Source organism: Drosophila santomea, unplaced genomic scaffold (assembly GCF_016746245.2).
Source record: "Drosophila santomea strain STO CAGO 1482 unplaced genomic scaffold, Prin_Dsan_1.1 Segkk83_quiver_pilon_scaf, whole genome shotgun sequence".
NCBI lineage: Eukaryota > Metazoa > Arthropoda > Insecta > Diptera > Drosophilidae > Drosophila > Drosophila santomea.
In genome coordinates, this window is record NW_025319019.1 from 1077828 (window position 1) to 1104051 (window position 26224).

Genomic DNA, 26224 nt, shown 5'->3' on the forward strand with positions numbered 1-26224 from the left:
CCCGTTACTCAGCTAGTGGAAGTGCGAAGGAGTCATCAACACTGACAGTTTTTGGCGGTTTGTGGGCGTTGAAGTGGGCGTGGCAGAAAGTTTATTGGCAGATCGATAGAAATTTAGAAGACTAATACAAAACTAAAAAATATCAAAACACTTTTTAAAAGTGTGGGCGTGGCAGTTTTGGGCGGTTTGTGGGCGTTAGAGTGGGCGTGGCAACATGAATCGACAAACTTGCGCTGCTTCTATGTCTTGGGAGTCTCTATGCTTAATCTCAACTTTCAAGCTTTTGTAGTTCCTGAGATCTCAACGTTAATACGGACAGACAGACGGACAGACGGACGGACGGACATGGCCAGATCGACTCGGCTATTGATCCTGATCAAGAATATATAATAAACTTTTTTGGTGATAGATTTAATGAAAAAAAAATATATTTTCATTTTTATGATCTTTATTTGAATAAGTTTCACCAGAGGTCAGTTAAGAACTAATTTACAAATGTATTCCTTCGGCCCAGCAAACCTTTTACAGAGGATTAACATAAGCCTTTTAAGTTCTACTTAGCTTTATATGTCAAGCTTAGCAGATCATTAAGCTCGTTACCGTTAAGCGGTTCATATCTTGGGGGAATGTTATTTATAAGGCTTTTGGAGAGTGAAGCTTTCCAAAATATCGGCTTTAGCTTTTTTATATGAAGAGTGAATATGTCGTATGAAGAAATGAATATGTCACTCCCCCACCTTTTAGATATTAGCTTGTCCTCAAGCGATTATTTCTAGATATAAGTGTGGTACTGGATTTGCAATTTCAGCTATTTCTGTTTTTGATTCTGTTTCTTTTTCGATATTTTTGTTAGTGGTTTTACTTGGTATTAGGTAAGAAATAATAATATTGTGTGGCGCTATTTTACATTTCATATAAAAGTAAAATATGTAAATTAAATATAAAACAGATATGAAGATTATTAGTATGTTTCTGTAAATTGTGTTACTCTTATTGTTTAACAAAATCATTTCTTTAATTTCTATGTGTGACATTGGTTTGATTTTTCTTACATTGTGTTCAGTTAATATTACATTTGTGTATTGTTGAATACTATTAGATATTGTAATTTGTTTTAATTCTGCTGTGCAGTTGGATATTTTTATAATTTTATTATTTTCAATATAAATCTCTTGACCGTTACAATTGTGATAAAGTTTTTCTCTGGTCATATTCCAGGTTATAAGTATATTTGGTTTAATCCTATATTCAGGATTGTTTACGACATTTTTGAAAAGTACAAGTTGGTGTTTCGTGTTTTATTATGTTAGCTATGCAATGGTCTTTGACAATATTCTTTGTTAGTGTATTTAGAACATAGTTGTTATGTGAGTAGAATTTGCCTTCAATATTTTCCTTAATAATTTAATTATTATTGTCGGGGTAAGGTGCAATTATGAAAGTTGGTCGTTCAATTGAATTCATAGGAATGTGGGACATTAGGAATATTTTATTAGTAGGTACGTTATACCAAGCAAAAGTTTTTATGTTTATCAGATTTTTGTAATTAATGTTGCCAATATTGTCATGTTTTAGTAGTTTAGGATTAAATTAAGTTGTGAACCCATTTCAATGTCTTCGATATATTCGGTAAAATGTTCAATATTAAATATTAATAGATTCAATTATTGTTCCTTTTTCAAAGAATTGGACTGGTTGTTAATTATTTCTATGTCATTATTGAGACTGTCAATAACGTGGTTTAGAGTGCTGACCTGTACTGTGTCTTGTTATAGAGTCGAAATTTGTTGTTCAATATGTTGTCTGTCGTCTTCGTCTAGTGTGCCAAAAAGATATCTTAATGTGGAACCTACAAAGTTAGCCAGTCCTCGTTTGTTTCGTTTTGAGATGCGTATGCCATTTATTTCTCGTTCCATTTGCTCGGTTAAATATTTAATTTGTGTGACATTTTTAAATTCTTGACATTGTTTAATTATACTATTAAATGTTTCTTCAACTTCTGTAATATTTATGGTAAGACAGTGTTGCATAAAGGTGATGGGGATTTGTATTGTTCCAGATTCAAACAAGATAAATCCTTGATTGTTTTCTATTGGGTTGATTTCGATTGTTCCTGCTGTAGTTTGTGTCGCAATACAAGTTATTATGGTGATTATGAGTGCGATGATTGGGAGGTGTCGGTTTGCTGCAAGTATTTGCTGTTAGTAACTTTCTTTTTCTTTTTAAATTTGTTTTTATAATGAATAACGTTTTGACCTCTATTATTTTCGTTATAATGTTTTTCGTCTAATTGTTCTATTCTGCCTGTTTTTCTAAAGGGATTCTTTGATTTTGCGCGTGTTAAGGGTGCTTGTCTAAATTTTGTGTCGATTTCGAAATCCTGTCGTTTTTTGTTAAGATTTTTGATTTTCATTTCTTTAATCATCTGGGTATCATAAGTAGGTGTGTCTGCGTAAAGAAGGATGTTAGCCGGTATCTGTCTGGTTGTGTTATATTTAGTCTTCTGGTTGTATATGTATAAAATTGTTTCCATTCGTGTTTCTTTATTTTCTCTATTGTTTTCAGTATTGATAATTCTGATTTTTTCATTTATGGTTTTATGAAGGCGTTCTATGTCTGCTATTCCTGTTTTACTTGTGGTAATATCTATTTTTATGTCTTCGTTGTTTAGCCAAGTTTTTAAAGAAGTGCTTATAAACGCGGAGTCCTTGTCTGCTTTAATTTTCTGTGGTATTCCCATGTCGTTAAAAATTCTAGTAAGGGCTCGTTTTGCCTCTAACCAATCTCTACTGTTTGTTTTAATAAGTGAATCAAATTTTGAATAAACGTCTATACAAGATAAATACTGTTCGTTGTCAATAGCATAAAAGTCAATAACATAAATTTCGCGTGGGTTATTTGTCTCTGGAGTTATTTCGAAAACTAGTTTTGTTGGTCTATGTTCTGTCTTTGCAAGGTTACAGACTTCAGAATCATTGATAATGTTTTGAATTAGTTTATTATAATCGGGAAAATAGTGAGTATCTTTAAATAATCGTATCATTTTTTCAATACCAGGGTGTAACAATTTAGAATGTTGAGTAATAATGAATTCATTAAATTCAGGATAAGATTTTATGTCTTTTAAGATTATGATACTTTTCAGAATTTTCACGTTACTATGTGGGTTAATGGTTTCTCGGTATGCTTTTTGAAAAACTAAAAAGTCTTTATCGTTTTCCAGGTAGATAACACTGCTATTATTTAAGAAGTATTTAATAAGGATATCTTTTGCCTTTGTCAGGGTCATGTCAGTGTATTTGATGGTCAGTTTTAGTTTGGAAAAGTATTTCGTTGTCTCTACTTGGTCTACGCTATCTTTTATAAATTCAATTTGTCTTGCAAAATAGTTTATGGGTTTTTCTGTAATTTCAATGTAGGTTTCGTTGCTTTCTGATGAACTGTGTATTGTTGCTGCTGTTGAAATATTTTCTTCTTCGCCTACCATGTTTTCTTCAATATTGACGCGAGATAAAGCGTCTGCTACATGATTAAGTTTACCTTCTAAATATTTGATTTTGAAATTATATTCGCTAAGTCTAATCCCCCAAACAAGGGGTTTGTGATCGCTCAAAATCTCAAAGGGGACTCCATATAGATATGGGCGGAAATATTGGGTTGCCTAAACGATTGCTAGTAGTTCTTTTTCAATTGTGCTATAATTTTGTTCATGATCATTTAATGTTCTACTTGCAAAGCTTACTGGCTTATTGTCTTGTGATAACACGGCTCCTATGGCGAAATTGCTAGCGTCAGTAGTGACTTGAAATGTTTTTGTGAAATCAGGGCAAATCAAAATTGGGTCGTTCATTATGAGTGTTTTCAATTTTTCAAATGATTTATTGTATTCTTCGTTTCTTGTGTCTATTTAAGCTCCTTTTTTTAGAAATATTGTCAGAGGTTTTGCAATCTTTGCAAAGTCTGGAATGAACTTACGGTAGTATCCGCATAAGCCTAAGAAAGATTTGATTTCTTTTGGTGTCTTTGGGAGAGGAAATTTTTCGATTGCCTTAACTTTCTCTTTATTAGGTCGTATGCCTTCTGGACTTATAATATGACCTAAGAAATTTGTTTGCTTTTTTAAAAATTCGCATTTGTCCAATTGGAGTTTAAGATTGGCTTCTTTAAGTTTCTCAAAAACCTTCCTCAGTGAGTCTAGGTGTTCGTTCAGAGATGTTGAATAGATGATCACATCATCTAAATAAACAAGGCAATGCTTATTTATGAGGTCTTTTAGGACGTAATTCATGCACCGTTGGAAGGTTGCAGGAGCATTTTTTAAGCCAAATGGCATGCGAGTGTACTCATAGTGACCATGTTTGGCCGAAAACGCCGTTTTTGGTATAGACTTAGGGTCCATTTCGATTTGATGAAAGCCTTTTGCTAAGTCAATTGTAGTAAAATACTGGCATTTTCCTAATTTGTCTAGTATCACGTCCATGTTAGGAATCGGAAATTTATCATTTATTGTTATTTCATTTAGATTTCTATAGTCCACGACCAACCTGAATTTCGGTTTGCCAGAGGCATCCATCTTTTTGGGGACATCCATAATGGACTGCAATAAGGGGAGTCGCTTTTGCGTATAATGCCTTGTTTTAACATTTCCTCAATTTGCTTATTTACTTCTGCTTCGTAGGAAAACGGATACGAGTATGATCTTTTGTAAACTGGGTTTTCATGAGAGGTTTTTATATCGTGACGTATTATACTTGTGAATGTAAGGTTTTCATTTTTGGAATATTGAATGTCATTAAACTCTTTTAATAAATTTGTAAGTCTGTATTTTTCCTCACTATTTAAATGTTCTAGTCTGTATGTGTGTTCTGAGTCTATGTTGTTGTCCATGGCATAGTTTATTTCTGATGTAAAGTTGTTTTCTTGTAAGAGTGCATTAAAGTTTTCCGAAGAGTTCTCATCACATGGATCTAGTTCTTTGTGAATGAATGTTCTTTCGTTAATTATTGTTTCTTTCCGAGAGTAGTCTATTAAACCGTTATTCTCCATTAGTATTTTTCTTCCTAACAGAATATCATAATAAGGTGAAAATGAATGAATATAGAATTTTTGCGTTTGTTGAAAAAGACCGTTGGCTGGAAGGTCTACATATTTATTTAATTTAGATTAGCCTGTCATACTTCGGACAGTTATTTGTTTATCTTTAACTTGAAGATTGAAAAAGTTTGAGCTCACCAAGTTTATCGTAGAGCCAGTATCAACTATGCATCTATATCTGTGGTTATTAAACATGATCTCTATGTATTGGTGGGTTCCCAGGCTGGTATTGAAAAATTTTCAGCTTGTTGATATTGCTGATCTGTAAACAATTCTGTCTGAGTATACTGTAATTGTGGAACTGTTCGTCGTTATTAATGTAGTATTCAGTTTCGTTATCGTAATCTAATTCGTGCTGGTGAAAATTTTCATTTGTCTGCATACGCGATTGTTCGCTGCTTTCTCTAAAACGCTTATTTGGCACTCTTGGTTGTTGGGGGGGCTGATAGTAGTTTCGGGTGTTGTTTTGACGGTCCTGAAGTAAGTCTGTTCTGAATCCGTTGTATAAATTTCTGTACTGATTAAGTTGCTGTTGTCTGGTCGGAGGAATTTGTCTAAAAGGGGTTTGATTGTTTACGTTAGTGTTTTGGGTCTGTGTGGGATTTAATGGAATAAAGGGGTGAATGAATCGTTGGTTGGGGTGAGTGTTTTTGTTTTGGTTAATGTTTGTATGTTTATAGGTGTTAGGTGAATTTGAGTTAAGTTTCGGCTGACTATCGAATGTTTTTGAAATAGGGTCTTTGTATAGACCTTCTTGTTGGGCGGTTTGTCTTAATTTTTGAACGGTTGAAATGTCATACCTTGCTAAGGTCATGAACAACCTATCGGGGAGTGAGCGTTGAATTGTATTTTTATTGTGGTTGCCATTGCTTGTGTATAAACCACCATATTATTTCGGTCATTCTCTAATGCTAACTTATTTATAATTACAGTGGACTTAACTTCTAATTGTTCACAGAATAGACGTAAGTTACCCTTAAAAGGTGTGCGATACAATCTTCCTAGTAGTTCCTCCTGGGGCGTCTGAGTCTTGAATTCCGTGATTAGGGCGTCTCTTAAAGTTGTCCATTCGTTGTGCATTCCAAATTGGGTAACCTTTTCCGCATCTCCGACAATTTGAAGTTCGATGGCTCCAAATATAACCGCCTTCTGTCGAGCGTCGTTTGAAGGGTATAAGTTCAACAGGTATTCGATACGTCTGATGAACGAGCTGAGATTTGATGGGTCTCCAGAGAATTTCGGTACTTGGCGTATTTGCCGAAGTAATTGAGTCATATTTTCCGCTGGTAATTCCATTTTAGTTTTATTTATAGTTTAGTTTCTGTTCTTGTTCACAGACTGCTGCAGTATGTCGAGACTTATGCCTTAAGTGAACTGCACTGTTTTAACTTTTTATTGTTTTATACAATAGTAGCGGTCGCACTTTTGATGTTAGTGGCCTACTGTTTTTGTTCACAGACTGCTACAGTATGTCGAGACTTATGTCTTAGTGAACTGCACTGTGCGCCTTTTAATTGTATTACACCTTAGTGGAGGTCTCACTTCACGAAGCGGTCCACAAAATTAGGTCTTTAAATTAACTCCGATCGCACAGGTTCTTGTGCGGATACTGATTTTAGTCACTTTAAACGAACCGAAATCACTTTGTTGCGGCCAATTCGCGGGTACATTCAGAAAAGGTTACTTGGTCGTACAAGTTTCCTCTTTTCACTAGATTGTCAAAGGATAACGAGTTTATTAGGACTTTTTTCAGTATCCTACCGACTGCGCCAATAAACTTTTTGGTGATAGATTTAATGAAAAAAAATATATTTTCCTTTTTATGATCTTTATTTGAATAATTTACAAATGTATTTCTTCGGCCCAGCAAACCTTTTACAGAGGATTAAAATAAGCCTTTTAAGTTCTACTTAGCTTTATATGTCAAGCTTAACAGATCATTAAGCTCGTTACCGTTAAGCGGTTCGTATCTTGGGGGAATGTTATTTATGAGGCTTTTGGAGAGTGAAGCTTTCCAAAAGATCGGCTTTAGCTTTTTTATATGAAGAGTGAATATGTCGTATGAAGAAATGAATATGTCACTATATATACCTTCTGCCTGTTACATACTTTTCAACGAATCTGGTATACCCTTTTACTCTACGAGTAACGGGTATAATAGCCTATATTCAAAGGTTATTAATTTTTTTTTGTTGTCGGTCTAAATGCAGTAAATTAAGTTTCGGCCATTATAATTTATTTTTAAATAAAAAATTAAAATAATTAGTTATAAATTCTGTTCTGGAAGAGCTGAAAACCAAGCTGCAAAGTCAGGTCAGAAACATTTCCCGATAAAACGAGCGACTAGACCAGGGAGCTTTTCCGATTTTAGAAGGAGGATTAAATTTTGTCGACTCGAAGACTTAAATGCTTTAATAAAAAAGCCAAATCAATTACAAGAACATATAGATGACATAGATTGTGGCGATAAATTTGGCGACGGGTTGGCAGAACTTTGTATGGTGACCACGACAAACATACTGTCTCTGGTATCTGGCTTGAAAACTGAAAGCATCTGCGAAACTTCAGGATGTAGAACGTGCGCGACTTCCAAATTTTGGCATTGCCAAAATGTAGTGCAGATTATTTGAAGTTCATCAGCTTTTTCGAAACTTTGGTTCATTCAATTTATCAAAAAATGTAACCATTTAATTTATTGTCTCTCTGGTAATGCTTTCCTAAGGCTTTAGGAACAATTAAAGCTTACCAAGTTGGCGAGAGCAATTTCAAATGCGCACAGGCCTTACAATAAGGAATGTCTAATCTTTATGAATAATATTTCAACATTGTTTAGTCTTCCAAAAATATCACATTCGTCATTACAAAAATGTTGAATGCAATATTGATATATTTGGCGCTTTGGCCCGATTTCTAGAAAATGTTAAATGGCCGATATCAGCATTTATTTGGTGAAGAATCGACAAAGCCGAAGCAAGGAAAATTATTGTCAAGCAAGCCACATAATCGTAGCTCATTTTCGTGTTCCTCCACCAACAGCTAATCTCACCAAACTTGTAGCAGTTCATGTAGTATAGAACTGTAGCCCGTTTGGGCGTCTCGCTGTGAGGCAAAGGGTTTAGTTTGTTAAGTCTGCCTCCTTATATATTAATTGTCTGCAAAAAGGCAATAGTGTTTCAAAATGCAAAATGAAAAAGTGTCGAGCTTGTGACCGCTCACCACACATTCTTCTATATAGATACACAGTGCCTGGGAACAGTTAAGCGTTGCTACCCCCCAAGACAGCATTTCTACTCCTTTTAACAAAGATCAGCCTTCACGTCACATGTTATGCAGCCACTTCATTTGACAGGGTGATGTTTGATACGTCACTCTGCTGGACTATGAGTCTTACATTAATTCTATAACAGAAAAACTGGCGAACCGCTTACAAATTCGTAGAGAGGAGACGTATTTTTTTTTTTTTTAGCCCAGTCGATATGACCATGTATCCACACAATGGTGAAATCAAGAATAAATCGTTCGATTTTTATACCCGTTACTAGTAGAGGAAAAGGGTATACTATATTCGTTCAAAGGTATGTAACAGGCAAAAGGAAGCGTTTCGGACCATATAAAGTATATACATTCTTGATCAGGGTCAATAGCCCAGTCGATATGACCATGTCCGTCTATCCGTCCGTATGAACGCTGAGATCTCAGGAACTACAAAAGCTAGAAAGTTGAGACTAAGCATGCAGACTCCAGAGGCATAGACGCATCGCAAGTTTCTTGATTCATGTTGCCACGCCCACTCTTACGCCCACAAACCGCCCAAAACTGCCACGCCCACACTTTTGTTTTGATATTTTTAAATTTTTGTATTAGTCTTCTAAATTTCTATCGATCTGCCAATAAACTTTCTGCCACGCCCTATCCAACGCCCACAAACCGCCAAAAACTGTCAGAGTTGAAGACTCTCCTTCGCACTTCCACTAGCTGAGTAACGGGTATCAAATAGTCGGGGAACTCGACTATAGCGTTCTCTCTTCTTTTTTTTATCATTTCGTTTTGCATATGTATACCCACTACTCGTAAAGTAAAAATATACTAGACTTGTTGAAAAGTGTGTAATAGGTAGAAGGAAGCGTTTCCGACCATATAAAGTATATATATTCTTAATCAGGATCAGGATCCTTCCGAATAGAGGTCGAGATCTCAGGAACTATAAAAGGATTAAGTATGCAGATTACAAAGACATAGACGCAGTAAGTTAGCAGACTTTGAGACGCCCAACACTTTTTGCACTATATTTTTTCCCCCATTTCTATCAATATACCAAAAATATATTGAAATTTCTCGTTTGCACTTTCACTAGCTGATGTTAGGAGAACATGTCTACACCATTCTCTTCTGTTTTGTTTGGTATCATAGCATAAATAAATATTTGGACAGGATTACTAGCTGTGGCATCATGGGTTATTATAAACATTTTTCCATTATTGAATAATTTATCTATAGTATCGGTTAATGTATTAATTATTTTTAGCTTTTTGTTAAATGTTTAATGGGTACAAAGGTCTACAAATTATTTTATTGAATGAGCTTGGGATTTTAAAACCTTAAATAGCTTAAATTTAATTTGTTGTTTATGTGAGGAGCCACTGTACGGCCTCTGCGCACAGAGCTTTCGCTCTCGTCCGCGCTCGCCCTTCTTACGCACTTTCGCTCTCGCTCTCCAAGCGCACCCGATCACCCGAGCCCGCTTTAGCGATGTAAAGCAGGTAAGAGCGCCGCTCTAGTGTTAAGCTGCAATTAGTCTCATGTATGCACCCGAATAAACAACACATGCCCACGACGCCCCCGCTTGCTATTCTTCTTCTTCGGTGGTCCCCATTTCGATATATTCGTTTGCGTTGTGGGAATTTGTCCCAATTTCGACACTCAGCTCAATACATCTTGGAGGACGAGCCTCCCCTATAAACATTGGTCCTTCGAGCCGGATATTCCTCTGCCAGCAGTTCCCGGCTATTTGTTCCGCCAAGATAAGTACGAGCCTTCTTAAATTTTCTCACTGCCGCTCTTCAGCAGAGCTCCAAACATTCAATTTCGGTCGCACTGTTGTAAGACTATTTTTCGTGTCAATTCCACATTTTCCCAATTTTCCGACACAAGGCTGGTGAGAAACTCAGTATTTCTCATCGATCGACATTTTTCTTTTCAATCCGTCTTCGCTTTGTTCCATTCTATTCCGTACATCAACAAGCAAACGGTCATATATGTATGTATGTAACATACATGTGGTCATATGTTCATACATCATACATATCCACAACTTGTGTGCACTGTCTTCGGGAATTTCCTTGTTCGCCGGACAGTCCGCCGCGTTTGCGATATTTTTTTTCTCATCTTGGTGTGTGCCATTTTTTCGCCACATAATTATACCCGTTACTCGTAGAGTAAAAGGGTATACTAGATTCGTTGAAAAGTATGTAACAGGCAGAAGGAAGCGTCTCCGACCATATAAAGTATATATATTCTTGATCAGGACCAATAGCCGAGTCGATATGACCATGTCCGTCTGTCCGTCTGTCTGTCCGTCCGTATGAACGCTGTGATCTCAGGAACTACAAAAGCTAGAAAGTTCAGATTAAGCATACAGACTCCAGAGACATAGACGCAGCGCAAGTTTGTCGATTCATGTTGCCACGCCCACTCTAACGCCCACAAACCGCCAAAAACTGCCACGCCCACACTTTTGAAAAATGTTTTGATATTTTCTATCGATTTACCAAAAAACATTTTGCCACGCCCACTCTAACGCCCACAAACCGCCCAAAAGCTGCTACGCCCACACTTTTGAAAAATGTTTTAATATTTTTTTATTTTCGTATTGGTCTTGTAAATTTCTATCGATTTGCCAAAAAACTTTCTGCCACGCCCACTATAACGCCAACAAACCGCCAAAAACTGTGTTTAAGACTCTCCTCCCTTCCACTAGCTGAGTAACGGGTATGAGATAGTCGGGGAACTCGACTATAGCGTTCTCTCTTGTTTTTTATCCTTTGACAGACATTAAATACAGTCCACTTCTCGATGCTTTACTGTGCCTATACATTTGCATGCATGCCCATATTACGTATACGTATATTATCTGCTTTTTTTCCAGGAACTAATTTCTGCTAATAAATTATTAATTTACGAATTAATATATTTAATAAATTACAACAAAATATAATAAATTATTAAAAAACAAAATAATAAAAATACAAACTAAAAGCGAGACAAAAACAACAACATTATTACAAATCCATAAGGGCGGGGCCACGATTGTTTTTTGTTCAGTTTCGAGTTAACCGCTGCAGAGGCCGCGGTGTTGTTGTTGTTTTGGTTCTCCCTCTATCTTCCGTTCCTTACGCACACACCGCTTGCGTAATTATTTACGGGAATTAGGGGAATCGACCCTTCGTGGACCTAATTTGGTTTTCTGACCTAACAGAATATAAGAAAGCTCAACGTCCGAGCAACGAAATATTAATATTTGTCTTCACATATTCTTGTCCGACGACATCGAGATCTCGGATCTTCTTGCCTACACGCCCGTTTCTAATTCTGTTGTCCATTCCGCAGAGGGCACCATCAATTAGTGTGCGCACATTTATTAGTGTGCCACACAGGCCGTGTGGCCCGTTGGTTTGTTGGAGTCAAGTTATTTGCGGCAAGCGTTTTCTAAACCCTTTTTTTTTTTGGCTTTTTCTGCCTGTTTCAACCGGCTTCAGCGGCCGCGTGCTATTTGGCTGTTCACGTAACTCGTCTCTTCTTTCGGCGACGACAAGCTGAGAATGCCCACGGGAGGCGACAAGAAGCAGCATACTATCCCTTCGATCCGCTTGGACAGGTCCCAATCCGCATCTCTGCGGCCGTCTTAGTTAAAGCCAAAGGCTACCATTCATCGAGCAAAAAGTGACGAATTAGTCAATACCTCCCCCGGTCCCTCATCAAGGTTGACTCGATCGGTCGCAAAAATGGCGCAAAGTGCGGTAGATGTCGCCCTAAAAAGGTTCATTGCCACGACGGACCGAGTTAACTTATTCGAAGCTAACCTCCACACTCCGGGCGCTTTGGGACCTGAGAGATTTTCGCGGCAAATGTGCCGAGTCCATCTGGACGAAGTCAAGGCCTCATGGGAAAATGTGAAGAAGGGCTATGATAGCTGCTCCGATCTCCTTTCCTTGTCCGCCGAGGATCCCGACACCTTCACAGTGCTGGAATCCAAATACAGCTACTGTTATTCCGTCTAATTGAGGTGTGTTGCCAATCTTCAAGAGATAATAGAAAAGGCGGCAGTCGAGTCCACATAGCCTTCTGTCAGTGTTCTAACACCTTCGACAACAGGGTGTCGTCTACCGCCAGTGGACACCGAAGTTTTCGCTGGTGATTATCTTCGGTGGCCCACATTCCTAGACCTTTTCACCGCGATATTTATTCAGAATCACCGTCTCAACACCTATGTTCTTCCGTACCTGGCCGGAAATCTGCCGTAGTATCCAATTCCACAAGATTTTCTTAGGGATCTTCCGGACATCCCCTTGCGGACCCCAAGTTCTTTGAGAGCTCCCAGATTGATGTCCTGATAGGAGCAGACATTCTTCCGTCTATTCTCCTGGGCAACTGCAAAATAAACATATGTGGATCCCTTTCCGGCCATGAAACCAATTTTGGTTGGGTGTTGACACTCCAAGTCCATTCAGCAGACCTACGGAGGGTATCCGCCTTCTCCACGCGAGTTACCTGCGCCCTCAAGGACTCGCTGGACCAGCACGAGAATGACGCTGTGATCCCAGAACACTTTGGCTTAGGTCACATAGCCTGTCCACTCGTCACTTTGTCGTTGTGTAGTTAGTTCAATTCATAGTTTTACCAGTACTGATTTTCGATTCTCTCTCCATCCATCCATCCAGTCATATCAAGCACGATGTCTCCACGTCCGCACAGCGCCACCGCATTGGAAAGCAGATGTACTCAAGGTACTAACTGCTACCGTTGCCGAGTCTGCAGTGGGATCCACCCGTTACGGAAATGCCACCGATTTATGCGCTTGAGTGCCGAGAAGCGGCTACGGGCTGTCCTCGCCAATCGGTACTGCAATTCTGCACTTCTTCGAACGCCAGTCGCGTCAGTAGGCGCGCCGGCCGCAGAGCCACAGGCCGCGGAACTCGTCAGCCACTCCACGGCCTCCAGCCGCTCCTCGGCTCCAGTCCGCCACTCCACGGCCTCCAGCCGCTCCTCGGCTCCAGTCCGCCGCTCCACAGCGTTCTCCAGCCGCTCCTCGGCTCCCGTCCGCCGCCTCACGGCGTTCTCCAGCCGCTCCTCGGCTCCAGTCCGCCGCTCCACGGCGTTCTCCAGCCGCTCCTCGGCTCCCGTCCGCCGCCTCACGGCGTTCTTCAGCCTCTCGTTGGCTCTTCCCGATGTCTTTAAGATGCTCCGCGTCCTCGTCCGCCTCACTACGGCGTTCCTCGGCCTCTCATGAGGGTGCGTCCGTTGCGCCAAGGCAGTTTTCCACCGCCCGTCCGAGTAGACCGCCGAGTGCATCCTCCGCTCCGTCGCTGTCGTCCCTGTTACAGCGACACAGCGTCAACCTGCTACCGACTGCTATGGTGCGGATTAATACCGGGACTCAGGTCTTCGACACGGCGGCGCTCATCGACCCGTGCACGCCTACGAGCTGCATCGACGCGTCGCTGGCAACAGCGTTCAGACTGCCAACGACCAGAGTTGGGGATGAGCAGGTTTGCTCGACCACCGTGAGCCCCAAACGGGACAACAGCGTCCGGTTCGAGCTGGTTTTGAAGATCGAGCCCCACGTGCGCATTCGCACTCCAATCCGGGAGCTGAGCGAGACAGTGCGGGCCCACTTCCGGGACATTTCCTTGGCCGACGAGCGTTTCTACCTACCCGCTACTATCTCCGTGGTCCTGGGAGCGAACCTGTATCCGCGAGTGATGCTGCCAGGCTTCCAGAAGATCCAGGAGGGACTGCCGGTGGTCCAGAGAACCGTTTTCGGATGGGTCGTATCCGGAGCCTGCCACCAGCCATAGCAATGACCATGTTGCAACCCGGGTGATTGCAAGGGGGGGCGGAAGGTTTATGTGAGGGGCCACTGACGGCCTCTGCGCACAGAGCTTTCGCTCTCGACCGCGCTCGCCCCTCTTACGCACTTACGCTCTCGCTCTCCAAGCGCACCCGATCACCCGAGCCCGCTTTAGCGATGTAAAGCGGGTAAGAGCGCCGCTCTAGTGTTAAGCTACAATTAGTCTCATGTATGCACCCGAATAAACAACACGACGCCCCGGCTTGCTGTTCTTCTTCTTCGGTGGTCCCCTTTTCGATCTTTTCGTTTGCGCCGTGAGAATTTTTCCCAGTTTCGACACTCAGCTCAACACTTCTTGGAGGACGATCCCCACTGCAAACATTTGCATTTGCTTTAATATTATGATTATGTCTTAAAAATTCGGTTTTTGTTTTATAAATTCACATTTATCCAAAATCATTTTAAGAATTGATCTACGAAGACGTTCAATTTTAAGATCTTGAACATATAACAATATCTTCTAGATATACTAAGCTATGGAAATTTATCATTGGTAGTTATTTTGTTGAGCAATCAATAGCCATACGAATATGCTTGGGTACCATTACAATTGAACTCCATCGGATTATCTGATAATACCATGTTTTATTATTTATTTAATTTGTTTTTCTACTTCTGTGTCGTAAATGTAAGGTCTTCTATATGGACTTCCTATGGTCTTCTATAAATTGGTTCCTTGTGGTATGTTTTCATAAAATGTTTGATATCATTCTCGAAAGTCATCATACTTAGTTTTAAAATATTTTGTCATAATGAAGTCCAGTTTTTTCTTCATTACTTAAATGATCGATTCTAATATTATTGTCGTTTAGCAAGGCATAATTATATTCGTCAACGTCTACTACTTTCAAATAGGGTTAATTACTTTTTTCCAAATAAATTTACAATAGAAAAATCAAAATTATTTAATTTTTTATTATTATATATAAAATGAATTTTTAGCTAAAGCATCATTCAGAATTTTACTCTTATAGAAAGGGAAGAATATTTGAACTGGTAATTTTTAACCGCAGCAAATGTATCACTCAATGATCTTAAAACTAAAACTTTGCCTGATGGATTATTGTCTCAGTTTACAACAAATTCTATTGGTCTGAGCTAATTCTTATACGTATTAATATATTATACCTGTCACCCATAAAGTAAATAGATTCGTTGAAAAGATTGTAATAGGTAGGAGGAAGAGATTCCGATCAGAATTAGAAACAATAGCTGAGTCGATTTGGTCATGTCCGTATAACCGCTCCGATTTCAGGAAATACAAAAGTTGAGATAAACCATGCAGATTTCAAATAGACGAATCGCAAGCGTATTGTCATGCCCACAAACCGCCCAAAAATGCCCGGCACACACTTTTGAACAATTTTTTGAATGTTTTTAAATTTATTATGTATATTTTTAATTTTTATAGATAAGGCACTCTCACGCCCATTCTAACGCCCATAAACCGTAAAAAACTTTAACGCCGAATTGAGTTTAAATTAACAAACTTTATATAAATTAAAAAATTTTGTTTCTTCAGTTTAAGTGGGACTTGAGGTGTGACAAAATCCCTCAATATCTTTTGCTAGTCCGAGTTCTGCACAGTGGCGGTCAGGGTGACTGCACTACTCCTTTATTCATTGTTTCTTGGGCGTCGTAACTTTGGATCGGGACCAAAACTGACATCTTATAAGAGTCCTAAGTTTGGTAAAGTTTTGTAGACGTATCAGCAAAGAAATGGAATTTTTGTTTTGTAATATTAAATAAGTGGCCTAACCCAGTTGGATCAGACTTAAACATCAGATTTAAACATCATATTTACTAGAACAGAAACTGAATTTAGTTTTACAATCCGAAAAAAAAATATTTAGAACGGAAAGACGGCTAGCATTTATTGGCTGTCTTCAAGGGCGATAGAGGTTTTTGTGTTTGCTTTTTTTTTTGGTTTATAATATAATATATAATTAATGAATTTTTATTTATTTATTTTATTAAATTCTAAACTAAACTACATAATAGTGTTGATTTCAATTATATAATTCCTCCCAAAAAAGTATTATATGTAAATAGCACTTATATTATAAGTAAAAGCAAAAGCCCAGTGCCGGATACACGAATGCAAAGTAGGGCGATACTGGTCGGTCCGTTAATCTTAAAGAGCCCAGAATTGTCTTGGCTTACCTAATCAATGATTTCAACCACGTGTCGTGCAACAACTTACGATGTAAGAACGCAGAGCCAATATCATCCGCATTGGCAAATGCACAAAACCTACACACATACTTATGCTTATCGACACAATCCTTGGCAGGGTATTGCGTAGAAGCACAATGCGGTGCTCTCAGAGAACATTACGAAAATACAGTACCTCTGAGTTCTGATAATCGTATTATAATCCGCTTTGGGCGAAGTACGAACTGGCTTTCATTTTGACTTAACCGCTAGATACTCTCAGGTGACATCTCAAAGATGTACTGCCAATATGTCGTTGACAAGCACGAAAGGAATTTTCAGATAATTCTGTGGAGTGAAACCGGTTCAGACCCTCTATCTTAACTCAACATCGTGACCTATGTCACCTCAGCAGTACCCCCATTCGTAGCCTTTTTTATTTAGCACGCTTATACAAAGCTGAAAATGCTCTTGCAGTCACAAACGATCTAGAAACATCGCAACACAAGCTGACTGCAGAAACAGTTTACCAGGATATTCATTAAAATGCTCAACGCGGGAACAAATCAAGTTCCACAGTGCAAAAGTGTTCCACAGAGAAAGTGCCGAGTATAATTCAGCCCTGGCACATTTGACGGATTCAGGTACAGCTTATACAGGCGTTAGCACAACATAATCTTAATGGAGATCGTCACATTCTGTGTGGCCATTTACATTTGCTTTTCATTGGCAAGGCAAGGGAGTGATACTGGAAGTTCCATCGGTTTAATCAGTTTAATGGATAGAGTTTTGTAGGGAATTTCGGAATACTGACACGAGTCTTTGGGAATAATAAAGCGATGATATTTACTTTTTTCTTTGAGAAATTTGGCAGCGATGCTCATGCATGGGGTACGAAAACGAGAGTAAGAATAGTACAACAACAACGAACAGCATAACCTAACAAGAGAGCACGATATTAAGCTGATCCGCATAGATAAAGCTGAGGTGCCGTGGACTAATTGTTTTCTCCAATGTTGACAACAACTGGACATAAATTTAGGTGCTGCATGAACAAAAAGGTATCAAAAGCAAACGACCTGTTTTTCGAAGCTGCAGTAAGTTTACAAATCGGGTCCTTATTAAGTGTAGCTGTGAGTACAGCAAGGCAAGTAACAAAGGTGCCAGAACGGTTTTTTTACTAAAACAGTGGCAGTAGCTGGGAGTACCACATCTTTGCCTACATCGTGAGCAATAATAGCTGAAGATTGACCAGGTAATGTAGAGGGTTCTGTCGCATGATCAAATGAATCTGAGGCCACGGTTTCAATAAGATCTTTCGTGTGACGAAAACGAAGCTAATGTTCTTAATAAAGCAGAGTGTGATGGCCACTCTTAAGGAAATTTATACAAAGAGTCAATCTTTTTCCTTTCCGAAATCCCGTTGCTGACAATACTGAATTGAGTGCCCCGAAGCATTAAAGAAGGCACATGTCAGAAGGTTAAAATATGTGGCAAGAAAGGCTCCCACTTGGCTGCCGCATAGCTTGCCATGACGAAATCCACAGTCTCCCGAGTCCTACATAGCTGCTTCAGAAATGATTCCATGGATTGCCTCTTTGGAATTAAATTCCGTAAAGCGGGGTCCTCCAAATGCTCCTCCCATTTCGCCTGACTTGCCGGATCCAGATTTTGAACAAGTACTTGGCCTACTCCTGAGTGATGGCTAGAATCGCACGGAGAAATGCCGTCAGCAAAGGTTGAGTGGGCGAGGACTTGTGAGGCGCGCTTTGATATCTCCCCATGAACTGAGGATTTAAGCCTTATGAGAACAATAAAATCGCTTTCAGTTTCATCCAAATCAAGATCTTAAAGCTCGCTCAGAATTTTCCGAAATGTTTGTTGCAGCTCATCGATCAGATCCAACCTCAGACGCAGAACGGTATCGCTAAATGAAGTTAACGAAAACTTGATAAAGAATCTCCACTCCAGAATCGTTCCACTTTGTTATATATGGCAGTCGCCTCCTCAAAAATGTCACCCTGTTTGCATCAGCGGTTACGTTTCCAGAACTTTTAGCAGCCATCGCAACAGCAACAATTCGGTTCAAGCGGGAAGATGAGCGCAAAGAAGAATCAGCGGCAGCTTCCGTTATTTGGATTTAATGTAGGCAAATATTGTTTATGCACAAGTCACTTAAAGTAACAGCAAAGTTTAATCTTTAAAGGGTTTTGTATGATTGCACATGTAATGGTTGTATTTTAACACAAGGCTAGCAGAGTGCGGAGCGGGACTCCTTGTTATTTATAACTCTTCCGGGATGGGGGTTATTGCCGTATCTGCTCCTGACATTTCAGCAACACGTAAACAAAATTTCAGATGTATGACATGATTACGTTTGCGTTGTTTCATTATTAATTACTGATTCAAAATAAATTAAGAATAATAAGAATTAATATTTAAGTAAGATTTTAATACACTATATAATCTGAATTTGATTCTAAGGTCTAGACTTCTTTGGGTTTCATAATTGCCTTCGTTACTATTTTCCTTACATAAGAATGGTTACTAAGCGCATCGTTCCTAAGCATATTCTTATCTTAGTTAATGATCATCATTAAGATAGCAAAATATAACCGCAGGTCAACAACAACAAGTAATTTGGTAATAAACAGCGAACGAAGAAGACAATGCGCATTATCAATTAACTAAAGGCGAGATTCCCTATGAGAACTTCCTAAACGATCATTATTAATCAAATTAATATTACAGTCATATAGGCGCAAGCTTAGTTGCAATCCAGCACATCAAAACAAATAAAATATTACGGACGGAGCTTAAATGCTCTATATCGTCAGCCGTGGGCAATTGGATTGGGGCAGTATACAACGGACAGCTCATTCACATTAGGTTGACTTAATAATTTGCTTTGCTTTGTTTTTATACCCGTTACTCGTAGAGTAAAAGGGTATACTATATTCGTTGAAAAGTATGTAACAGGCAGAAGGAAGCTTTTTCGACCATATAAAGTATATATATTCTTGATCAGAATCAATGGCCGAGTTGATTTGGCCATGTCCGTCCGTCTGTCCGTCCGTCAGTCTGTCCGTCTGTTGTCCGTCTGTCTGTCCGTCCGTATGAACGCTGAGATCTCAGGAACTACAAAAGCTAGAAAGTTTAGATTGGGCATACAGACTCCAGAGACAGAGACGCAGCGCAAGTTTGTCGATTCATGTTGCCACGCCCACTCTAACGCCCACAAACCGCCCAAAACTGCCACGCCCACACTTTTGAAAAATGTTTTGATATTTTTTCATTTTTGTATTGATGTTGTAAATTTCTATCGATTTGTTTTTGCCACGCCCACTCTAACGCCCATAAACCGCCAAAAACTGTCAGTGTTGAAGACTCCTTCGCACTTCCACTAGCCGAGTAACGGGTATCAGAGGATAAGGTAGGATAACAACAAATGGCGACGATTTTAAAGCTTGAATTGTGTTTCTGCGACGGCGCTAAAAATAGCTGCTGGGTCGAAAGGGTTTTCGCTAGCCCTTTTGTAAGGCTTGAACGGGGCCTTTTTATTCAGGAACGACTGTAAGAAATGGTGTTTTTAAGAGACCGAAAGTTTTCACTATATGGAAACTATTTACCGATGATGAAAATGCGAGGTAGAGCTGCCCTATGTTTGACTGATATATGTGAATTTAATCCTAAGGCCTGTATGTATATGTATACGGGACAAGAGTAAATCAATTTCGCGATGCCTTTTGTCTCGAATTATTTACCGTACTTTTAGCTCGGGATTGGCGGGTGTGCGCCTGTTAGCTAAATTAGCTGATTAGGTCGCGGATGCCGTTAGATTTTTCTAAAGTTTCTATGCACTTTTTCGGGACACACGCGGCTTGGGTCGGAAAAGACAGTTTTTTTATAATCGATAAATCGATTGCGAGGATCAGATGGCAACCTTGATCAGCTGATTGTTATCAACTAGGGCTGGAGAAGGAGTTCGAATATCGTAGGGCGAGTAAGCCGAAATTTTAAATATTCTTTTGAACTTTAATTAATTTTCTCCAAGGCCAACCATTACAACCACAGATAATCCGACGAGTAATCGCAGGCAGATTAGCAGAATTAGCTTCGTATATCTTTTGCGTGATGTGTTCCGATTTCTTTTCCTGTTAACGTTTCTAATAGATAAAACGCATTACCTAATTTCTTTTTAGTTCTACACTTTGAAAATTGATGGCCTAACTTCTTATTGTAATTCTGACTAAAATTGCTTAAGTGAAAGTTTCCTTAAAGACTTCTTGTCCTTCTCTATATACAACAGGGTTAGATCTTAGGTTGTATAGCTTAACATTCGTTTCATATTCCTTACGGCTATTCTTTTTTATGTCTTTCCGTAATAATGCTAATTGGCCCACTGTATTCAAGCGAGTATGTTCCTCTAGTAGAGATAATTGTTTCAAGAGCTTATAATCGGACCCATGGTTAATCATGTTGAAGGCAAGCAGAGCTTTATATGGAGAACAACCTAAGGACTGATGCAAAGACACCGAAGCGCAGACGAGATACTTGTTAAGTTCAAATCCCAGTCTGTTTGATCTTCTCGCAGATATGATCGTATGGCTGACAATAAAGAACGATTGACTCTTTCCGCCGCATTACTTTGCGGTGAATAAAGAGCGGTACAAACATGACGAATACCCCATTTGGCTAACATTGCCTCGAACTCTTTCGCCTTAAACTGGGATCCGTTGTCACTAATTAGTGTCTCTGGTACTCAAAATTCACCAAATATTCCTTTGCATAAAAAGGTATTATGGCTGAAGTAGTGAATTTTTTAAGTGGACAGAGCCAATGATATCTGCTGAAATGATCTAGCACGATTAGCAATCCGGTATATCCTCTTATAACCGTTGGAAGGGTTGATACACTCTGGTTGATACACTCTGCTCTCCCATGGGTGCACTATGGGACGAACGACCACCTTATGTAAAAAAAACCCATTTTTTAAAAGTCGTTAAAAAATTTTTTTTTAAATTGAAATGTATTCAAAAAACATCAATCTATCATGTTACGTACTTGAAATTTCAAAAGAGGGCGCCACTGTTCAGTGAATAGCTGTATAGTCAGCTGTTTTGTTTGCGCTGGCACACCGATAACCGAATTTTTGTTAATCTCTGAAAAATCTTACAAGTTTGAAGTGACAAAAAGTGCATAAACAATTATCAAAAGTGTTACTTATAACATGCAGTCGAATCCTTGTGGTTTTTAATATGTGCTTGTGATCTTCGAATGTTAAAATTAACTGTGGTGTCCCAATAATCTTCAGTAAGTTCTAATCCTTATAAAACACAACTTTTGTAGTGTATTCTAATTTTTAAATAGAGCTACAAAGTGAGTCCGGCTCACTCCGTCTCTAAAACCTGTTACATGTTGTAGAGTTATCAATTCTTAGTATATGCTATTAGTATAAATGCACACTTTTGCACACTTTCTCCAAAATTTAACTTTTAAGGGTCTAACCTCAAAGTGAAAAACTGCAAATTGTTCGAGAAATGGATAACAGAGACGACGAGTAATGCAAAAAATAACGCCATTAATATGTTGCTTCGTTCTCGAGTTATTAATTAATTCCACAAAAAGTGGTCGTTCGCCCCATAGTGGGGTGCTCGTAAAATTTTGTTGGGTCCTTTGTCTGTTTACACATTTCACACTTATTTATATAATTGCGAACTTCTTTCGACAATCCTGGCCAAAAAAGATTTCGTCGTAGTCTTTCAATAGTCTTTTGTATTCCTCCATGTGCAGAAAGGACACTATCATGGGCCTGCCAAATAGCAGCAGCTCTCAGCTTTTCTGGGATCCAGAGTTTCCAACTATCGGCTTCTTGTTCTATATTCCCTTTTGGATGGTCAGTTCGTATGTATACGAATATACCATGGACTCGTAAATCCGGAAATTTATCGACATTTTCTTCTATTCGATTTCGGAGTTCTACATAATCTTGCTCATTAAAAGCATCAAAGTCTAAATCTATTTCAGGACCTACAAATTCTAGACTTTCAATGTATTCTTAACATATCGTCGATAAGGCATCTGGCACGATATGATCCTTCCCTTTTCAATGAGATATGGTGAATTTAAATCCTTGTAACCGAAAAATCCATCTGGCAAGACGGCCTGATACATTTTGTTGCCTAATCAGCCAAACTAGGCTGGAGTGATCGGTTATTACCTCAAATTCTTGCAACTCGAGATAGAAACGGAATTTTTCGATTGACAATATTACTGCCAAGCACTAACGTTCCGTGACACTATACTTTCGTTGTAACTTGGAAAGTTTCTTCGACATAAACGCTATTGGCATTTCATTTCCTGATTCGGACACTTGAACTAAAACTGCTCCAATGCCATAGTCACTCGCATCGCAATGGAGAAAGAATTTTTGCGTAAAGTCAGGATTATGGAGTACCGGAGCAGAGGTAAGCTTTAGCTTTAATGCATCCATAGCATCCTGTGCTTCTGGTTTAAGGGTCTTACTTTTTGACAAGTTACTTACTTTTTGAAAAGTTAAGTCAACATAATTGGAAATAAAACGGCGATACCAGCCGCATACACTTAAAAATCCTCGGAGATGCTTTATATTACGAGGATCGGGCCAAAGATGTATACTGAATAGTTAACTTTGGTCACACAGAAATGGCTCTTACTAATGTTTATTGTTAAGTTTGCCTTTCGGAACTGCTCTGCAATTCGATTCAGTACAGACAAATGAGATTCAAAGTCTTCGGTAACTATTCATAAATCATCTAAATATCCAAATACACAGTGACGCAGATCAGCTGGAATTAAATCATCCATTAGACGACACATAGTGGATGGCATAACGGCGAACTGAAAAAGAGCTCGACCCGGCACTGTAAAAGCCGTGAGTGGTTTTGCCTCTTCTGTTAACTGTATCTGCCAATAGGCGTCCTTCAGGTCCAATTTACTAATTATATTGGCCTTCGGCAAGCAAGAGAAAATTCCATCGATGCTTTTTAAGTGGCATCATTTAATTTTTGCGCATCCAAGCAAAGTTGCACTTTATTGGGCTTAATAACCATTCGAATTCGTGAGCTCCAAGAACTGTTTGAAGGTTCTATCACACCAAGCTCTAACTTTCAATCAATCTCAGTATAAAGAACTTTTTCGACGGCTGGACTGAATGGGTAGTGTCTTTGTTTCACTGGAGTGGCCAATCCTACATCGATGTGATGCTTTAGTAACGAAGTACGCCCTAAACCTTGTTTCGCAAAATTTGAAAACAAGTCCTTTACCGCTTCTAATTGTTGAAGTTGAGTCTCATTGAACGGATAGGAGTCCTGGCTTATTTCCAAGTCGAGAGGCTTTTCGATGGCTCCGACTATCTTAGGCGCTAACTCAAACGTTTTCTAAAAATCGATCCCCAGTATAAGTCTCTGAGCTATGGTGGGAATGATATATAGTTCCATATCATGAACATTTTCCTTATATTTCATACAAACTTTCAATATTCCTAACACCTTATGTACCTTGGCATCGGCCGTTTTCACTTGTGATACAATGGCTTTATATCCGCAACTAAGCAACTAAAATTATGCAGAGCTAAATCTTCTCCTATACAGCTAACATTTGCTCCTGTATCAAGCAATCCCCATTCCGTAAAATTCAAAAAGGAAACGTTTGCATAACTTCGTCTATCCGAGGTGTTTTGAAATATGTATGGTGGATACAAAATTAAGTCTTTTTTCTTAAACTCAAATAATATTTTTTTTTTCGTATTGTATTTCGCTTTTTAGTCGGAGTTTTCTTAAAAATTACTCTGTCTCTAACTAATTAATAGTTTCGAAGCTTTTTTTCATATGGCCGAAACCCTGATTTCTGTTCTCTTGACTGTTAAGTGTTATCTCCTTCTATTACTACTTTAGACGAAAGATTCTTTATTTCAATATTTTTCTTCTTCGTTATCCTGTTCTCAAATAAATTAGCTAAACCCTTATCTACATCTGGGACATCCGATTGTTTAGGGATGCCCCTGCCTTTCGGTTTTCCATAAGTTTGCAAATAGCTTCGTAAAAGGTATCAAGCGATTCGTCGGGTTTTTGTTTACGCGGACGAATTTGTTCGCGAAGCTCTGCCATAGTTCGACCTTCTTTGTATTGGACACGCAGGGCGGTAGCAATTTGTTGCCAGTTAAGGTTCTCTGTTTGTTTGTGCATTCGCCAAAACCAAGAACTAGCTTTGCCAATTAAAAGTTGATGAAAATTTGACCAGTGCATCAAAATCATTATTTAGATGCTCTCGAGTCAACACAAGAATTCTTCAACAGACAAACCCTCAGATTTTCCTTCAAAACGCACACCCCACTTCTGAATAATATTTGCGACCCTATGGGTTCCGAGAATGGATGAAGTATGAGAAATAGCACTTTGGTTAACCATGGATGGTCTTCCTGAATGTTTCTAATCGGTAAAGATTGCATCATCTGCCTCACAGTTTCTCTAGCTAAAGCCTCAATGTCCGGTTGCGACCAATTATCGTCCATATCATCATACTCCGATGGTATCTTCTAGCAGGTCTACCTCGACGTTCATTTCTCCGAGTTCCATTACCACTGTCCATATTAATTTTGTTTCCCCTGGCACCTCGATTACTTTCGGCAGCCGCCATTAGTGAACCTTCATTAGATATTAATTCTTGTTGCTGCAGAAAATCTCTGACCTGTTGTGGCATTTCTCCTAGTTCTAGTTGTCTAGCAACTGATCGTCCAGTCTGCTTTTCCTGCGGGTCGATTCTTAGCTCCGAAGAGAAATTTCCAATAACTACTTTAACATCCTTTAAGAGAACTTTAGTAAAACACACCGGGCATCCGTTTTCTTTATCCGGGTGAAATCTATTCTCAACACAAGTTTTATGAAATATATGCTTACAAGGGGTTATCGCACAAGACTGCGTATCGGCCACTGGATCTCCATTGGGGCTAAACCTTTTTCTGGACTATGATGGATTGGCATATTGTTTTTGTTAGGTTATTTGTCTTGTAAAAAGTTATCAAAATTTGTATTTATTTTACTATTTTGTGTTTTTATATATTTATTTATTTTATTTTCGCTTAGACCTTTTTCTTTGGGGGAAATAATAATTTGATCTTTCTTTGTCCTGGTTACCACATATTTTATTTTGAATTGGTGTATATATATATATTTTTTTTTAATATATTTTTACGTATGTTTGGGGTATTACCTTTACCTAGAATGATTCTTCCTGTATAACTTTTGTTAAGCAAACTGCTGATCAGAATTAACGGACATACATATGTACACTTACGCATACACTATGTATTCCAGTTAAAAAGACTTTGCAAGCAGCCAACCGATAAACAGTTTCCTCACACCGATGATGATTCTTAATGAAGTTACTTTGCAGTTTAATAAAGAATACCTATACTTCGGTCGTCAGTGTCCACTTTCGCAAACCTACGATGTCCAGAAATAATAGAATATAGTTACCCTATTTAGTGTAGTTCACTATCAGTAATTTATCATTCGAAAACAAACGAGCTATCAATCTAGTAAGTGTTTTTTTGTTTTTTTTTCTTTAACAAGTTTATTAACGTTCGAATGTTTCTGCTCTTACATTAACTTTACGATGTTAGGTTTATTTGAAAAAAAATTAAATGGAATACAAATTGTTCCTATTATTTTTATTGGTCGATATAACTCAGCTCACGCAAATAATTCGATTTCCGAAATAAAAATAAAGTAGCTGTGCCCTTTTCCAAACTTACAAGACCATAAATGAAATCTATTAGTAGGTAGAATTCAAATATCGCAACCCCACGTT

At 38.7% G+C, this 26224-nt stretch overlaps 1 protein-coding gene across 5 annotated transcripts in view; it reads right to left on the reverse strand.

Annotated features, from left to right (window-relative positions):
* The window catches only part of LOC120457838 (retrovirus-related Gag polyprotein from transposon gypsy), a 442838-nt gene that overhangs the window by 133487 nt on the left and 283127 nt on the right, over positions 1-26224 (reverse strand). The window lies entirely within an intron of this gene.